At 40.2% G+C, this 17,724-nt stretch overlaps 1 non-coding gene across 1 annotated transcript; it reads right to left on the bottom strand.

Moving 5' to 3' along the window:
- Positions 1 to 897: 897 nt before the first annotated feature.
- Positions 898 to 973, bottom strand: TRNAA-CGC (transfer RNA alanine (anticodon CGC)). Its single transcript has one exon. It is a non-coding gene; the product is annotated as a tRNA-Ala (tRNA).
- Positions 974 to 17,724: the final 16,751 nt, after the last annotated feature.

Below are 17,724 nucleotides of genomic sequence, written 5' to 3'. Positions count from 1 at the left end.
GCTGATTCCAAATTACAAGAACATGCACAGAAAGTAATACAAAATAAGACTCTAATAATTCCATCGATATCAAACTGTTTCTTTGTCCATTTATAATTAGAGTTATTTTGCCTGAACTAGAAATATATCTATTGATTCAATTTATAGCTGTGTTTCTTGATTTCAATTCAATCACGATAAATCATGTATTTTGTAATGGTATAGCTAGAAGTGAAAACAAAAATTAAGGAATAGAAAAGTGTTATTTGTTTTTCCCAAAATGTGGTGTCATTAAATCAGCATGACTAATTATACTGGTCTCTAAATGTTGAATCCTGCCAAAATGAATTATTTTAATATTTTTTAAAGTTCAGTTTGTCTAATCAGAGATCAAGTTCCAAACTAGTATTTTGGCAGCAAGAAGATTTGCACATTCAAATAGGGTATTAGAGCTAAATGAAATGAAGTGAGATATAGTTAAGGATATTCGTTGAAAATGGAAGTGTATGGAAAAAATTTAATGTTTTCAAATACATGCAAAGCATAGATTTTTCCAATAATTTAATTGGAATCTTGTTAGGAATAATGGAATGATGACTGTCTGCTACTTTGTTATTATTATTATTATTATTTTGTATTTTTCTGAAGTTGGAAATGGGGAGGCAGTCAGACAGACTCCTGCATGTGCCGGACCAGGATCCACCTGGCATGCCCACCAGGGGACGATGCTCAGCCCATCTAGGGCATTGCTCTGTTGCATCCAGAGCCATTCTAGCGCCTGAGGCAGAGGCCATAGAGCAATCCCCAGCGCCCGGGCCAACTTTGCTCCAATGGAGCCTTGGCTGCGGGAGGGGAAGAAAGAGACAGAGAGGAAGGAGAGGGGGAGGGGTGGAGAAGCAGATGGGCACTTCTCCTGTGTGCCCTGGCCGGGAATTGAACCCGGGACTCCTGCACGCGAGGCCGATGCTCTACTACTGAGCTAACTGGCCAGGGCTTGTCCGCTACTTTGTAATTACACAGTGCTAAATAATAAAAGTTGGCTAAATACCATTCAAAAATACATGAGTGATTACTAGAAAGGGAAGAATGAGATGGCAGTGACGGGTTTGATGTCTAAGTTAGTAATCAACTTAACCTACTTTATTGCTGAGCAATTAAGGAGAGAAATGAAATTTTAAAGTTGTCCTGGTACTTTGCTCTACCTTAGTTTGCAGCATACAGTTTCACACGGCAGAGGCGCAGTTAGGCAAAAACAACTCATGATAGTGTGAAGCTTGAACAACAGTAATTATATAGTGGCTAAAAGTATAGTCTGTGATGTTTAATTGAGATCCTGTAAAAGTCTAATTTTAGCTCCCTTTCTATCAGATCTACAGAATTAATGCAGGCATCCTTCTTCATGAAGTCCTTCCTGACTTTTCCTTGTGCTGGGATACATATCTGCTTTTTATTGTCTAGCTCTTTTTTCCTGTGTAGTACTCGTTACTATGTGTCCACGTGGTGGTGGTGGTGTGTGTGTGTCTGTGACTGTTGTTCATTGCCTTTGCTCAACTGGACACCACAATAGAATACAAGCTACTGGAAGACAGGAATTTGGTTTCTGTTCTCTAACTGGAGTGTCAGGACTGACCCTAATAGATCCGCAGTGACTTGTTGCCTTTGTAAGAAAATCGGGATGTTCTTGTAAATTTCTCAAATAGTTTCTAGTAGTCCTGGTTTACATGATCAGTCCTTGTCCTTTGGTAAGTCCAGCATTTCAGTCTTCTCTAAGGAACCACAATTAATCAAAATCAAAGAGAAATGACTAATGCTAATTAAAATTGTAAGATACAGATGAAGAAACTAGTCTGTCAAAGATTGAGATGGCTAAGTGGCCTTTAAGTCAAAACATCAAATAGGCACTTAAGAGTTAGTTATAAGCCGCCCTGGCCGGTTGGCTCAGCGGTAGAGCGTCGGCCTAGCGTGCGGAGGACCCGGGTTCGATTCCCGGCCAGGGCACACAGGAGAAGCGCCCATTTGCTTCTCCACCCCTCTGCCGCGCTTTCCTCTCTGTCTCTCTCTTCCCCTCCCGCAGCCAAGGCTCCATTGGAGCAAAGATGGCCCGGGCGCTGGGGATGGCTCTGTGGCCTCTGCCCCAGGCGCTGGAGTGGCTCTGGTCGCAACATGGCGACGCCCAGGATGGGCAGATTATCGCCCCCTGGTGGGCAGAGCGTCGCCCTGGTGGGCGTGCCGGGTGGATCCCGGTCGGGCGCATGCGGGAGTCTGTCTGACTGTCTCTCCCCGTTTCCAGCTTCAGAAAAAATGAAAAAACAAACAAACAAACAAAAAAAAAAAAAAAAAAAAAAAAAAAAAAAAAAAAAAGAGTTAGTTATAAGCCTAAGAATCAGACTGGGCTAGAGATAGACATATATAAGTCATCAGCATGTAGATGGGATTCAAAGCCACTATTGAACTCTTATCTAAATATTTCATATTAATAGATCTTCTCAACTATATTTTAAACTCAATTCTTTGGTTATTTTGAATATGCCGATTCCTCCATATATGGATCAGCGGTGCTGTGCCGAATGTCCTCCCCTCCTAACCTCACGGTTCTGCTAGGCAACCACATGATCTGTAGTAGGAAGTTAGACAGGCATGAGCAGAGCAAGGACGCGGAGCCAGGAATGAAATGTCACCAGAACAGAAAGCCCCAGACACCTAGGAACTGACAATGGTAGGGTGGGACCTCACTCCCATAGAGACCTTTCCTATTCTAGCATGCCATTAGTCATGAGGCAGATAAACTCAGGGGATAAACAAGGAGGCCAGAGAACCGCCTCATTAAACTGCCATGCAAGCCCTTGCACAACCACTTCCTTAAACATTAAGCCCTCAGGACAAGGAGGTTCTGAACCACAGCAAATAATCTTAGGAAGGAAGCCTCAATTCTGTTGACCAAAGAATTTGGTCAAACTAGAGATAACATCCTGCTTTCAGTTTATGTTTGGGCCTCAGGTTAAGAAAAGCAGTAGCCTGACCAGGCAGTGGCACAGTGGATAGAGCATTGGACTGGGATGCAGAGGACCCAGGTTCGAGACCCCAAGGTCGCCAGCTTGAGCGCAGGCTCATCTGGTTTGAGCAAAAGCCCACCAGCTTGGACTCAAGGTCGCTGGCTTGAGCAAGGGGTTACTCAGTCTGCTGAAGGCCCGCGGTCAAGGCACATATGAGAAAGCAATCAATGAACAACTAAGGTCTCGCAACAAAAAACTGATGATTGATGCTTCTCATCTCTCTCCATTCCTGTCTGTCTGTCCCTGTATATCCCTCTCTCTGACTCTCTCTCGGTCCCTGTAAAAAAAAAAAAAAGAAAGAAAGAAAGAAAAGCAGCAAGGCCAAGTGGAGGATGCCACATTGGACATCGGGACCAGCTGCAATGAGTAATGACCCCCTGCCCTCATGCCAAACAATCAGTGAAGACCACTTCTTCCACAGCTCTCCTTTTCTACCTCTGTGACTTCCTAAGTACTTCCTAATTCTTTCTGACCAGAAATCAAGTACCAAGGTTGCTGAACCCAGGTCCAATCACCAATAACATTCTGGGGCTGTTTCGCCACCAACAATTCTCTGCCTCTCTTTTGAGTCATTACAACACATTTAAAAAACTTATATTTTGGTATTCATTGTCTTCTTTCTACCTGCCCTGCCCTGAAGGAATGTAAGCCCAAGAGTTTAGGAGACTTTGACTTGTCTGTTAAAATCTGAAATTGTCTAGCACAAAACAAAAATTTGTAGAATGACTGAATGTTGTTATTTAGTTGTGTATTTTCTGAAATTGAGATAATAATAATACAGGTTTGTAAAAAGAATTGAATAAGTCTAGGTAAAAGACCTGGGAAATGTCAAATCAATACAAGCCAAGTGTAAAGCCAGTAGCCACGGCCACCATCACAGCCGCCTGGCCAGTACAGGTTTGCATAGGATTCAGACAGTGGGAAATGAAACAATAGAGCCAACTTGCACCCGGCGGGCAAGTAAAAACACACACTGGGCTCCAAAACCCACTCATTCAGCATTCACAAAGCTACTGACTTATCTGAGTTTCCTAGAATCAAAGGTTTCTAACCTCACCAGTCTCATTCACCTCTGTTCCCCATCTCCTTCTCTCTGCACAAACTCTGCACAAACTGGCTTATCCTTCAGCACTCCGCCATTTTGGCTGCTTCTCCTCTCTTTCACGTGGCCTTACTCTGCTCTCTCTAGCATTGGCTCCTTCTAGAATGTAATCCATCTTCCCCCATGATCTCTCCTTTGTAAAACCTTTTGGCGCAAAAGCCCTCCCCCAACACACATTAATACAATCACGCCCATCCCAAGCAAGAAGGGCAATTAATACTATCACCTGGGCGATGGGCTTCCACGTGGGCAGCGCCATCTTTAACAAAGTGAGCATAATATATTTTATCTGCCCAACACCAAGCATAATTAATTATCAGCCTCAAATACTAAATGATTTTCATATACGTCTTTAGATCATTTTGATAAAGAATATAACTGTAGCAAAAATTTTAGCTAAAGTGTTTTCTAAAACCCTTATCTGAAATATGCCACAGAAGCCCAAAATAAACATTATTTTAAATGTTCAGAGAAACTACCCTTTTGAGCTGTTCGTTTTAAGTGGTGTTTTGTAAAATATATTTATCATTTTGAAATATTGATTAATTGCCCTGATTCCTCAACTTCCTAATTTAGTGTTTTGAAAAATGGTTTCCATTTTTGGCATTTATTTTGTAATATTTTATCTTCAACTGAACTTTACTTAGGTTGTTGTCAGAAGTTTCATGTGATGGAGTTAGCAAGCAGAGTCAGTATTTGGCAACAGTAGTATGCACTACTTATAAAGACACATTACAACATCATTCCAGCAATCACAACACAACAAAAGATGGATGACGCCAACCTCTGCTGTTTCATTGTATTTGCACCGGCATAGTAAGCTTTCATATTATAAATATACACATTTAATCTCTCCAATCAGTGATTTTCAACTAGTGTACCACAAGAAGTTTTTAAAATATGCAATACCAGACTCTTTAGTTAGGAACACTGACCTCTTTTTTCCGTTAGACTGTCAAATAAAAAAAAAATGACAACAGCCAACACAACACTAACCATGGATGTGAATGAATCAAAATTATACCTATTCTTTTGTCCTGTTGGCAAAACGTATTATTTTGGCATGCAGCAGAATTTTAGTAATTAGTTTTACATGTGCCATGAGATAAAAGAGGTTGAAAATTGCTGTCTTAAACCAAGGCTAAAGTAGGTATCTCAGTAAAGCCCACGGATGTCACTCAGCATGTATCAAAGAATGATAGAAAGGAAGAGTTCGAAGCAACTTCAATACTCTTGTTCAACCCCTGGATGAGATTTTAACATTAATTCTTTGTCAGGGAAAGCACCATGATCTGATGACATATATAAAGATAATTTGATATCTGGAACACTACTCTCTTGAGTTCTAAAAGGGAACCGTTAAAATGATCTACTCCCGCCCATTCAGGGTTTTCACAGTGGTTTATGCTATCTATGCTTAGGTTCCTACTGCCCAATCCTAACCTACTTATTGGTTATTAATATGCAGAAATCATGGCAGATCATAAAAAAGCTTATGGGTGTGGTTATTTTTCTTCTTTTGTCAACTTCATCTTGGTACCTCCTGTAAAGCTTGACCAGAGCTCACTAAATGCAAGGTACCTGAAATAATCGATAAGATTAAGTCCTTAGATTTACTCTGGTGAAGTGAGATACTATATTCAGAGCTGTGCTGGTTAATTTTCTGTGTCAACTTCCCTGGGCTAAGGTAAAACAGTATTTCTGAGAGTGTCTGTGAGGCTGATTCCAGAAGAGATTAGCATCTGTATCAGTAGACTGAGTAAAGGAGATTGCCCTTATCAGTGTGGGTGGGGGTCATCCACTCCCTGGAGGCCTACATACAATAGAACAAAAAGGCAGAGGAAGTGCAAATTAGTTCTTTTTGCTTGAGCTGGAATGTCTGTCTTCTGCTGTTAGACACTAGTGTTTCTGGTTCTTGGGTGTTTGGGGTTGGTTTGAGTTACACCATCCTGCTTCTCCAGCTTGTACACAGAAGATCATGAAATTTCTCAGCCTTCATCATTTTGGAGCCAATTTTTATAATAAATCTCCTCTTCTGTATCCTATTAGTCTATTTCTCTAGAGAAACTGACTCATAGAGAACTCTGACTCATAGAGAGAGTCCTGTGCCACATTTGAAATTACCATCAGAATACTGAAACATACCCTTTGGGCACAAACCTGCCTAAAAATCTCTGACTCTTAAAATGATTGATACACATTTAAAAACAGGTCTTCCCTTATGAAGGCAATTATCTATGAGGAGTTCTTTATGTTCATATCCCAGTGGAACTATTCTGAATGAATCCATGAAACAATCCTTCCTTGTCCTTGGAAGTCAGTACCAGTGGTTCAAAGAATGAACACTGATTCCACTTTATAGAGCTTTGAAATAGATTGAGTCCCAGCCCTGGCCGGTTGGCTCAGCGGTAGAGCGTCGACCTGGCGTGCGGGGTACCCGGGTTCGATTCCCGGCCAGGGCACATCGGAGAAGCGCCCATTTGCTTCTCCACCCCCCCTCCTTCCTCTCTGTCTCTCTCTTCCCCTCCCGCAGCCAAGGCTCCATTGGAGCAAAGATGGCCTGGGCACTGGGGATGGCTCCTTGGCCTCTGCCCCAGGCGCTAGAGTGGCTCTGGTCGTGGCAGAGCGACACCCAGGATGGGCAGAGCATTGCCTCCTGGTGGGCAGAGCATCGCCCCCTGGTGGGCGTGCCGGGTGGATCCCGGTCGGGCGCATGCGGGAGTCTGTCTGACTGTCTCTCCCCGTTTCCAGCTTCAGAAAAATACAAAAAGAAAAAAAAATTAAAAAAAAAGAAATAGATTGAGTCCCAAGACCTTTTCTAGTTCTACTAAATCGGAACTGTAAAGCCAGGAGGCATGGCTCGGGCCACCATCAGAGAAGCCAGGCCTATGCAGGTTCGCATTGGATTCGGACAGTCGGCAAAGAAACAGCGGAGCCAAAAACTGGTGGGCCATAGTCTTTAATTCTAGCTTTGCACCCGGCGGGCAAGTAAAAATACACACTGGGCTCCAAAACCCAGTCACATTCAGTGCTCACAAAGCTACTGACTTATCCGAGTTTCCTAGAATCAAAGGTTTCTAGCTCACCAGACTTATTCACCTCTGTTCCCCATCTCCTTTCCTCATCCCAGATACAAACTCTACACAAACTGGCATCTCACTCAGCACTCCGCCATCTTGGCTGCTTCTCCTGGCCTCCTCCACGTGGCCTTTCTCTGCTCTCCTCTGCTCTCTCTTCTAATCTCAGGAACCAAGAGCCAAGCTCTCGTTCCACCCCCTTTTATAGTGTAGAAATCCAAACCCTTAATCCAATATACAAAATAGGGAAGTCTCTAATACAAAGTCACTTCTCTGAGGCATGATTGGATTGTACTGCCCTACATCAAAAAGGGTAGGAAAGGCTTAATCCCAAAACCAAGCCCCAGGCTACAAGGATTCTCCCTGCCTTTAGCCCACCCCAACACACATTAATATCACCTGGGCAATGGCCTCTTTAACAAAGTGAGCATAATACATTTTATCTGCCCAACAGGAACTCTAAGGTTGAAGTACAGAAAAATAGGTACTTCAAACAAGCAAACAAACAAACAATAACAGCAACTTCCCAAATTGAAATACAAGTAAAACTACTATATGGTACTTATATACTGTAGGTCAAATAAGTTTGTAAATATGATGTATATGTTTGCTTGCTTATAGTTTGCATGGGGTGTGGGGGACAGGCTGTAAGCTGGCAAAGTCATTATAGCCTAAGGCTTAGTTTTAAGACTAAGCCTTTCCCACCCTTTTAATACTAAGATCTTTTCAACACTAAGCTTTTCCCCACACCCTTGACTGTTGCATGATGTGGGGTGGTGCATTCTTATGAGAAATCCCATTTATGCCTCAGATATGTGGCTTTATATCAGATACTTATTTGTATATTGGCTTAAAGGCTTTAATTTCTACACTATAAAATGAAGCTGATGGGGGGGGGGCACTCGCTCAGATCCTGTCATCAGTATTGGAGAGGAGAGGCAGCCAAGATGGTGGAGTGCTGAAGGAGAAACCAGTTTGTGCAGAGAGAAGGAGCTCGGGAATGGAAGTGAATAAGGCTAGTGAGAGAGAAACCTTTGATTCTAAGAAACTCAGATAAGTTAGTGGCTTTGGGAGCCCTGAATGGAAAGAGAAGTGTTTTCCCACTGTGTGTATTTCTTGCCCACTGGGTGCAAGCTAGGATTGAAGCTAATGGCCCACCAGTTCTTGGCTCTGTTGTTTCATTACTGTCTGTCCAAATCAAATGCAAATCTGCACGGGCCAGGCAGCTGTGATGGTGGCCACCGCTACTGGCCTTACATATACCCATTAGAGTGGCTTAAATGAAAGAGAGAGATTGACAAATGCTGGAAGGAGGTGGTGCAATTAGAACTCTCATACTGATTGAGGGAATTTGATACAATCACATTGGGAAACTATTCTATCAATACTATGCCAGCTACAACTGATGTTATGCATATACTCTAACTCAATAAGTCTACTTCAGAGTATATATTTAGCCAAAATGTGTTTGTAATTTTACTAAAAGACATATGTATGAGAACGTTCATAGTGGCATTCTTTGCAATAGTCTAAAATGAGAAATTACTAAAATACTTATGCATACCCATCCATTGTTTAGTAGATCATGGCATATTTAATAATAATAATAATAATAAGATAGCATACCTCAATAAGAATGAAAGAGCTACTGCTACATCAACAATATGAATGCATCAAACATAATGTCCAGTGAAATAAGCCAATTACAAGAGAATTCATTCTGTTTGATTACATTTATATTGAAATGAATCAAAGAGATTTTCAGCAGAACTTATACTTTCTCTAAAACAAAGAAACTTTCAGCAGAACATACTTTTTCTAAAAGAATTCCTACCCCTGGCCTTGAGGCTAGTTTTGCAGACTGTGTGGCCTTGGGCTAGTTCTGCAAGGTTGCAGGTGTACCCAGAGTGTTTCTCCCTGAACTTATCCTATAGATAAACATTGTAAATGAGTTTGTTTCACTGCTTTGTTTTACTGCTAGGCTCCCCTCCTCTCTATACCCTAGCTAGAATGTAATTTTGCCTTTAAAAGCTTGCTCCTGAGTGTGTTTGGGGTTGTGAGTTTTTGGAAAGCTAGTTCCCTCCTTGGTCACAACCCTTTGAAATAAAGACTCCTTAATTGACTACTTAATTGTGTGCGGATGTCTGTTTCTCGCTTTTCCAATATAATAATATACAGTTTAAAAAATGCACAGTACATGATGTAGAAGTCAAGATAGTGGTTCTCCTATGTCAATTAATGGTTAGGACAGGAGGGGGGACATAGAGCAGGGGGTGAGGGAGATTCTTGGATGCTGGAAATGCTCTGATTCTGCATATGATTGGTCCCAAATTAGACTACTGCCTTATGTGCTGCACCCACATAGGAAAGCTTTCAAGAAATAGGGAGAGGAAATTGAGGGAGAAAGGAAGGAAGGAAGGAAGGAAGGAAGGAAGGAAGGAAGGAAGGAAGGAAGGAAGGAAGGAAGAAGGGAGGAAGGGAGGGAGGGAGGGAGGGAGGGAGGGAGGGAGGGAGGAAGGAAGGAAGGAAGGAAGGAAGGAAGGAAGGAAGGAAGGAAGGAAGGAAGGAAGGAAGGAGGGAAGGGATGCTAAAGATTTCACTTCAGTTCAGTAATTTTCAAAATATCTCATTTTACTAAATTCTAATTTTAGGTCATTTTCTTACATTGCATTGCAATGATTTGAAATTAGATCTGTTCTATAACATAGTGAATCTATGCCAAAAACAACTAAGTCAAGAGAGAGAAAATTCTTTTTGCTTTTCCTACATGTACTACTAAAAAATTGACATGGATACTGACCAATCAAGGAGAATAATCCAAGAAGACTGTATATCTCATAATAAAATGCCTGGAAATATTGAGTATTAAGAATAACTTTGGCAGCCTAACTGAACTCTAACTTTACATTTTAAATGGAAAGTTATTTGACAGTCTTTGCACATTCAAAATTGGAAAAACGTTAATTTATAGAGTTCACAATTTCTTAATCTACAGACCAAACATTGAGTTGAATTGCTAAATTTTTGCAAGCATTTCTTATTCATTGTTTTGTTTAAGAACATTTGTCTTCACTAATCACAATCTCCTCATTGGACATAGATATCTTAATATTTAAATATTGCATATGTATATATTTTAACTTTTAAAATAAGCTACAGGCAATTTCTAGCTTTGAGAGAAGAATAGAGATTTCAAAATTCATCAATTATAGAGGAATACACCAAATTCTATTTCAAAGGAAAGCATATCAATGAAAAAATAAATGTGCACAAACCATTTTGCCAAAAGAAGTGAGACTTCAATAGTTAGTGATTTAATCAAAGTATATATTTATATAATATTTGAATATAAAGAACTATTTTAATGACAATTTTGATGTTAGCTGAAATGAAGAAAAAACAAATTTTAGGGTTGGGATGTTTGTGTCATAGTCAGAAAAAGGTGTATAAGATAGTTTTTAACATAAAAATGATATTTACTCTAATTGGACTACAGTAATAGACGTGTGTCTGCATACATATGTAAGGGATATACAATATCTGTATAAAACTCATTTAATTACCAACCCATCAGTTTAGGACTTGAGGATAACCAGTACAAGAAGCATAATGATATTTTCTTTACATGAATTATTCCTTTCTTTGGCTCACCAGTAAATCCTTTCTGAAATGCCTCAGCTGAGGAAGCTCTTTCTTATTCTACCTAATTTGATTAGCCTATCTTATTCCATTCACACCCAAATTGGTTTTCTTAAAAGACAAATATTTTAAAACGCTGGGTATTCAAGCCTTATTTTGAATGTATGTTTAGCCAGTTTGCAAAAAGGAACATAGTATGAAACACTTTTAAAACCTGCACACTGATTATCGGACTGCGTGTGTGAATGTTTGGTGCATTATTTTTCTTTTTTATGCTTATGGTTGGTAGATTTTAGAATCATAAAAACAAATATAACAACTTAAAAATAAGTTGTTTTTCATGCACACCCACACACACACACACTCTTTCATAATACTATGAGCTCTCCAGCATTCATATTAAACAAACGCAATAGGCCCTGGCCTGGTAGCTCAGATGGTTAGAGCATCGACCTGATATGCCAAGGTTGTGGGTTTGATCCCTGGTCAGGGTACATGCAAGAAGGAACCAATGAGTGTACAACTAAGTGCAATAACAAATCAATGCTTCTCTCTCTCTCTCTTTCTCTCATCAGTCAATAAAAAAATAATTGTTAATAAAACAATGCAATAAACAGTTTATACAATATCAAAGCACTTAGCAAGTGCAGTGGTAGAATAATCAGTCAAAACAGGGCTGTAGTGATAAACTACTGAGGTTTTTTGTATTTTATTTTACTTTATTATTTTTTTACAGAGACAGAGAGACAGTCAGAGAGAGACAGACAGGGACAGACAGGAACAGAGAGATGAGAAGCATCAATCATTAGTTTTTCGTTGCACATTGCGACACCTTAGTTGTTCATTGATTGCTTTCTTATATGTGCCTTGACGGTGGGCCTTCAGCAGACCGAGTAACCCCTTACTTGAGCCAGCGACCTTGGGTCCAAGCTGGTGAGCTTTTGCTCAAACCAGATGAGCCCACGCTCAAGCTGGCGACCTCAGGGTCTCGAACCTGGGTCCTCGGCATCCCAGTCCGATGCTCTATCCACTGCTCCACCGCCTGGTCAGGCTAGTTTTTTTTTGTATTTTATTTATTTATTTATTTTGCATTTTTCTGAAGCTGGAAACAGGGAGAGACAGTCAGACAGACTCCCGCATGCGCCCGACCAGGATCCACCCGGCAGGCCCACCATGGGGCAATGCTCTGCCCACCAGGGGGCGATGCTCTGCCCATCCTGGGCGTCGCCATGTTGCGACCAGAGCCACTCTAGCGCCTGAGGCAGAGGCCACAGAGCCATCCCCAGCACCCGGGCCATCTTTGCTCCAGTGGAGCCTTGGCTGTGGGAGGGGAAGAGAAGACAGAGAGGAAGGCGTGGCGGAGGGGTGGAGAAGCAAATGGGCACTTCTCCTGTGTGCCCTGGCCGGGAATCGAACCCGGGTCCTCCTCACGCTAGGCTGACACTCTACCGCTGAGCCAACCGGCCAGGGCTTTTTTTGTATTTTAAATAGAAGGTGGGAAAACAGTTTTCCTACCTGGAAGTAGAATGAAGTAAGTTGCAATGTAGTAAGTTGCAACCTGGAGCAGGTATGAAGAGCACTGAATAGAATTCAGGGAAAAAAATCAGTAGGGGAAAAGCAAAGAGAGAAAGCAGAAAGAAAGGGCACAGAATGAAAAGCAAAATGAGTTTGAAGGCTTTCATTAAATGTGAAGGAACTGGTAGGGGGAGGCAGGAAAACTTCAATACTGAGAACAGAAGACTGTCTCAGAAGGTGAAGGAACTAAATCCTATCAACATCTCATTTGCATATCCATAGTAAAAAATAACAATGGAATTTTTTGTGACCAAAAATATATGCAAAGCAGTCATTGTAATAGTTCAGTAGCTATTTCTGAATTGGAAATTTCCTTACAATTTGAAACAGCTCCTTTTTCAAAACACCAAAAAGCACCAGCCGCTACTTTAGGCTACAGTCTTTTTTCAATGTGATATGTTGGATTTAACCATAGTATTCCCTTTGTGGGCAAAATTAACCCTTGTCTATAGAAAACTAATAGATTTTTTCCTGTGTATTTGAGATTGCTATAAACATCTGAAATGACTCATTAAAAAAAATACCATGTCATTACTGTGAAAGAAGTAAATTTGTTGTCTATAATAATAAATTTTTTTTGCAAGCACTGAAAAATATGATATCTCATATGAAAAAACTAAATAATTTTATCATCAGTAACTCCCAATGCACACAAAAAAACTCTGACTGTTTATTAGTCGTGACCCATTTCAGGATGGTTGCATAAACTCATATTTCTGCCACTGATTGTGGGTGCTTATATTGAGCACTAACATTTTAATAAGAAAAAAATGTTAAATACCAAAGTAATAGATGAGCATTCCTCTGAAAGCCAATTTCATTAAATACCATCGGTATTAATCTTTCTAAATCTTAATTACAGCCTTTTGACATATTACCCCCATTTGACCTTTTCTGCTCAATTCCAGTAATGAAGTGTAGAACGGACAGGGATCTCAGCCTATGTAAACCTACAGGAAGGCAGCATTTTAATGCTACTGAGCAAATGGGGATGGTGACCCAAATTATATTTTATTCAGGAGTCAATGGGACCACATTCTTCTCAATGATCAACCAAGTTCAATCTTTTTCATGATTAACACATTCAAAATGAGATGCCTTTCCATCTGAGCAGATAAAGTTCTAAAAGCTGGGGATGTAAAAAAAAAAAAGTCTATTGCTAAAGAACAAAACTTTCTAAACTAGATTTGTTCGATAAAATCTAAAAACTATTAATAATGGCAGCTTGAAATCGAACAACTTGATGTTCAGTTGAAAATAGTAGGGACAGGCACTTCCAAGGTTAAAAAAGTAATGATTCTGCTATTTAACCCCATTTGCACCAGTCCGCAACTCAAAAACATCCTTATTTTGTTAGATCCACTGGATAGGCTCAAACAAACCCATTTCAGAGAGAGTGTCTAAGAAACTTCCTTTTAAGACCATGTAGACCAGGGGTCCCCAAACTACGGCCCGCGGGCCACATGCGGCCCCCTGAGGCCATTTATCCGGCCCCCACCGCACTTCTGGAAGGGGCACTTGTTTCATTGGTGGTCAGTGAGAGGAGCATAGTTCCCATTGAAATACTGGTCAGTTTGTTGATTTAAATTTACTTGTTCTTTATTTTAAATATTGTATTTGTTCCCGTTTTGTTTTTTTTACTTAAAAATAAGATCTGTGCACTGTGCATAGGGATTTGTTCATAGTTTTTTTTATACTCCGGCCCTCCAACGGTCTGAGGGACAGAGAACTGGTCCCCTGTGTAAAAAGTTTGGGGACCCCTGATGTAGACAGACACGTCTCTACCAGGCGCCAGAAATTTGAATGGCAATCTGTTTAGTAACAATGATCTTTTCCCATGTTTGTCTCCTTTTTCTTGACATCCCATATACTTTGATTTAGTTTCTTTTAAAAGTCTTTGCATTTCCCCACCCCCTTTTTCTTTGTCCTTTTATTTTTTTTCTGGTATAACATCATCATGACCTTAAATCTACTGGTCTGTTGTTCCCTTTAATTATTTTTTGTTTTCAGTAGAAAACTGAAGAGCGGGGAGAATTTTCAACATCCATTGATAAACAGCATTTAGAAATTATCCTGTATGATGTGTCCCCTAAGATCTACTTTTAAATTTTAAATGACAGGTGGATGAGCTGCAGTAAAGCTTTCCACTATTGTGGGGATTGTCACAATTTCACAACTTTACAACTCATCAGTAAAATCATTAAAAAAAAACAACAACCCAGTTATATACAGAATCTAGTCTATAGAAGGAAGCCTATGATTCCAGATGTAGGAAATTGAGTATAAAATTGGGATATTTAAAAGATGCTTATGATAGTGCCTTTTAAATAAAAACGCAGTTAATGGCCCAGCTATACATGTGACATTGGCAAAGAAGATTTTACAACAAAGACAGTTACATTCTACAGACTCTGGAATTTGAAACTTTCAAAGTTGTTTTGCCAGCCTATCCTAAGGCCACACAAAGCATTGTGTTAGAGAAATGCTTTCTTTCACTTTGCAACATCAAATTAGACTACTTCTGATCTACTGTAGACTTAGAAGCTGACAATGTAAATAAGACACACAGGTGAACGAGAAGGTAGTTCATAGTCTGCCTCCTGTAACCTGAAAAATTACCCCCTTCCCCTGTCTTAAAATTGGATTGGTGTCCCCAGTGTATGAAATTCTGCCAATTTAGATTCATTTGCTAGGTTTATTCTTTTTTTAGCTAAGTTACCCTGTTGTATTTTTTAAAAAGGAGACATTCTGTAGATAATACATTAAGTACATAAACTTTAGTACAAAATTCTGTTACATTACTAAGTCTATTATTTATTAAGACTTATTTTGTGTTAGCAAACATTGTGCTAAACACTTTGCAAATGTTACCTTAATTTAATTTCATTGTAACTCTAAAAAGAGGGAGAATTGTACTATAAACTTTCCTATTTATTTACATGGTAGGGCTTAAAGAGCTTGTATTAATTCCCCGTGTCACACAGTTGCTAAGAGACAGTCAAAATCCGAGCTCAGGTCTGCAGGGATCCACAATCCCTGTGGGTAAGCTAACCACTAGACTCTACCGACTTTCCTGTTGTTTTAGGTTGGCTTCTTTCTGATCTGGGTACCTCATCCTCATGAAACATTTATTTGGGGGTCACTGAACAGCTGACCATGTCTGGTTGGCTTCTGAGGCACTTTGGAAGGAGGTCATTACAGAGGGGATTGTTTTCAGAGAAAGGGATTGTTGAAGAAGCAGTCAGAGCCTGAAAATGAGTTTCAGAAAATTCCCCAAGATCCGCTGGGACGAGAAGCACAGGAGGTAATTTTCCATGTGCTCACGCAATCCAAATGCTTCTTGTTAGGTCTGACATGGAGCACTATTTCCATAATGCACATTAATAAGGCGATTTTCTTGGGAAAATAAACGAGGCTGCTTGAATGGCCTGTTCAACTCAATTTCCATGGGAATACAGCAGTTTGGTGCCCTATGAAGGATGGAGCCCTTCCACAGCAGGGCTCCTAACTATGTGTTAAATATATACACATTTATGACTTTCCTTAAACCCACAGTGTGGCTAAGACAGCCTCCCTGCTCCTCAGTCCTCTAGGGCTCATGTGCTCATGTTGCGCTAGTCATGTTGCATTAGCTGTTGTAACGAGGAGGAACTGAGGGGATGCATCATAATGAGATACGCTACGAAGAGAATTCACAAGTAGAAAATGACACATGGAATGCAAAGAACAAGCACCTTGAAATGACAGACAAATGATTCTCATGGAGATACCTTCCCATTACCTCACGCTGCTGAGGGCGCAGAGTTTTGATTTAATTCGAAACATGTTTACAGGGTATCTGGGAGGCACTTGATTAAGTACGTTGTGTATGTAAAAGATGAACTCAACCTGCTCCTTGCCCTCTGAGCACTGACAATCCAGAGGAGAAAGACATGCACACAGAGGGGCATAGTAATTATTACAGAAAGTGGCAGAGGATGGAGCTGGGTTCAGGTAGTCTTGGAGTAGAGTTCTAGCTTGGCCACTTCTTAGCTATGAGACCTTGATCATGTTGTTCATCCTTTCTAAGCATCCGCTTCCTTATCTGTAAGTAGTAACATCACTTGCAGGGTTGTTTTGACAAGGACAGAACACAGTGTCTGATTCCTAGTAATCATTCTGTAAACTTGTAATAATATTGTTCTAAGTAACATCAGTAATGATTCTAAAAGGTAGCCTGGGTTAAGTAGATTAAGTGAGGGCATTGCAGAGTGCTGAGCACAGAGAGGAACAGGAAAATTCTTAATTAGGTTAGGGAAGCCTTTATACATTAGATGGAAGCACTTGAAATAGGACTAAGAGATTGGTGAGGATTTGAATAGAAACAAATTATATTGATGATGAAATGCCAAAGGGGACACAAAGAGCCATCATAGAAGGAGCTGTGAAGAATGTGTTCATAAAAGAGTCTGATCTGAGCAGGACATAGGGATGTAGCTAAGTGACCAGGTAATGGAGGACCATATATAAGACACTAAACACTGCTTTCTTTTCTTAAATAAGCTGGTGTTCATGAAGCAGGCTTTTCTTTTCTTTCTTCCTTTTTTTTTTTTTCAGGATGTTAATGACAATATGGCTAATGTAGAATCTGACACCAATTGGGGAAAGGCTAGATTAAATAAAGTTAGCAAATGTTTTAACTACAGGATTTATATAATCTTTAAAAAGCCAAGGTGCACTGGATTGAGAGTGTAATACCAAATAACTTATTTTAACATACTATGGAACATTTTCTTGTGGTATATCCACTTAGGAAAATAATTTGGGAAAGTACTCTTTCAAAGACAATGGCTTTAAGAGACTTTGAACACAACAATGACATTTGTTTGGCTTCATATTTAACAAGCTTCTTGAGCAATCTTCAAATCATTGATGTGTAAAAAAAGAAATCATCTAATTTCTCTCCAGTGGATGATTTCAACCCTGACAATCCTCCTACCTAGCTATTTAATAATATTTTGGGTGGGTTCTGCAACGTTTTGGATAAATTTTGAAATAACAACTTTGGGCTGTTCCATTGAAAATACCGATCTCTTAACAGAGTCAAAGCTTGACATTCCCTCCTTCTCCTCGTAGGTTCTCGTGCATTTAGTGCACTTAGGGTACAGAAGAAGAAGAAAGGAGAAGTCAACTCTTTTCTTAACACCTTGAGGCTATAGCCTCAACATTTTATTGGCTAACACTGTCTCTGATCCTGTGATAGGTATTCTGAACCTGGTTCCCTTGGTACACGCACACAGATTCTCAGAGGGCCCCATGC

This window comes from Saccopteryx bilineata, chromosome 4 (assembly GCF_036850765.1).
Source record: "Saccopteryx bilineata isolate mSacBil1 chromosome 4, mSacBil1_pri_phased_curated, whole genome shotgun sequence".
Taxonomy (NCBI): domain Eukaryota; kingdom Metazoa; phylum Chordata; class Mammalia; order Chiroptera; family Emballonuridae; genus Saccopteryx; species Saccopteryx bilineata.
This window is presented reverse-complemented; position numbering and strand designations above follow the sequence as displayed.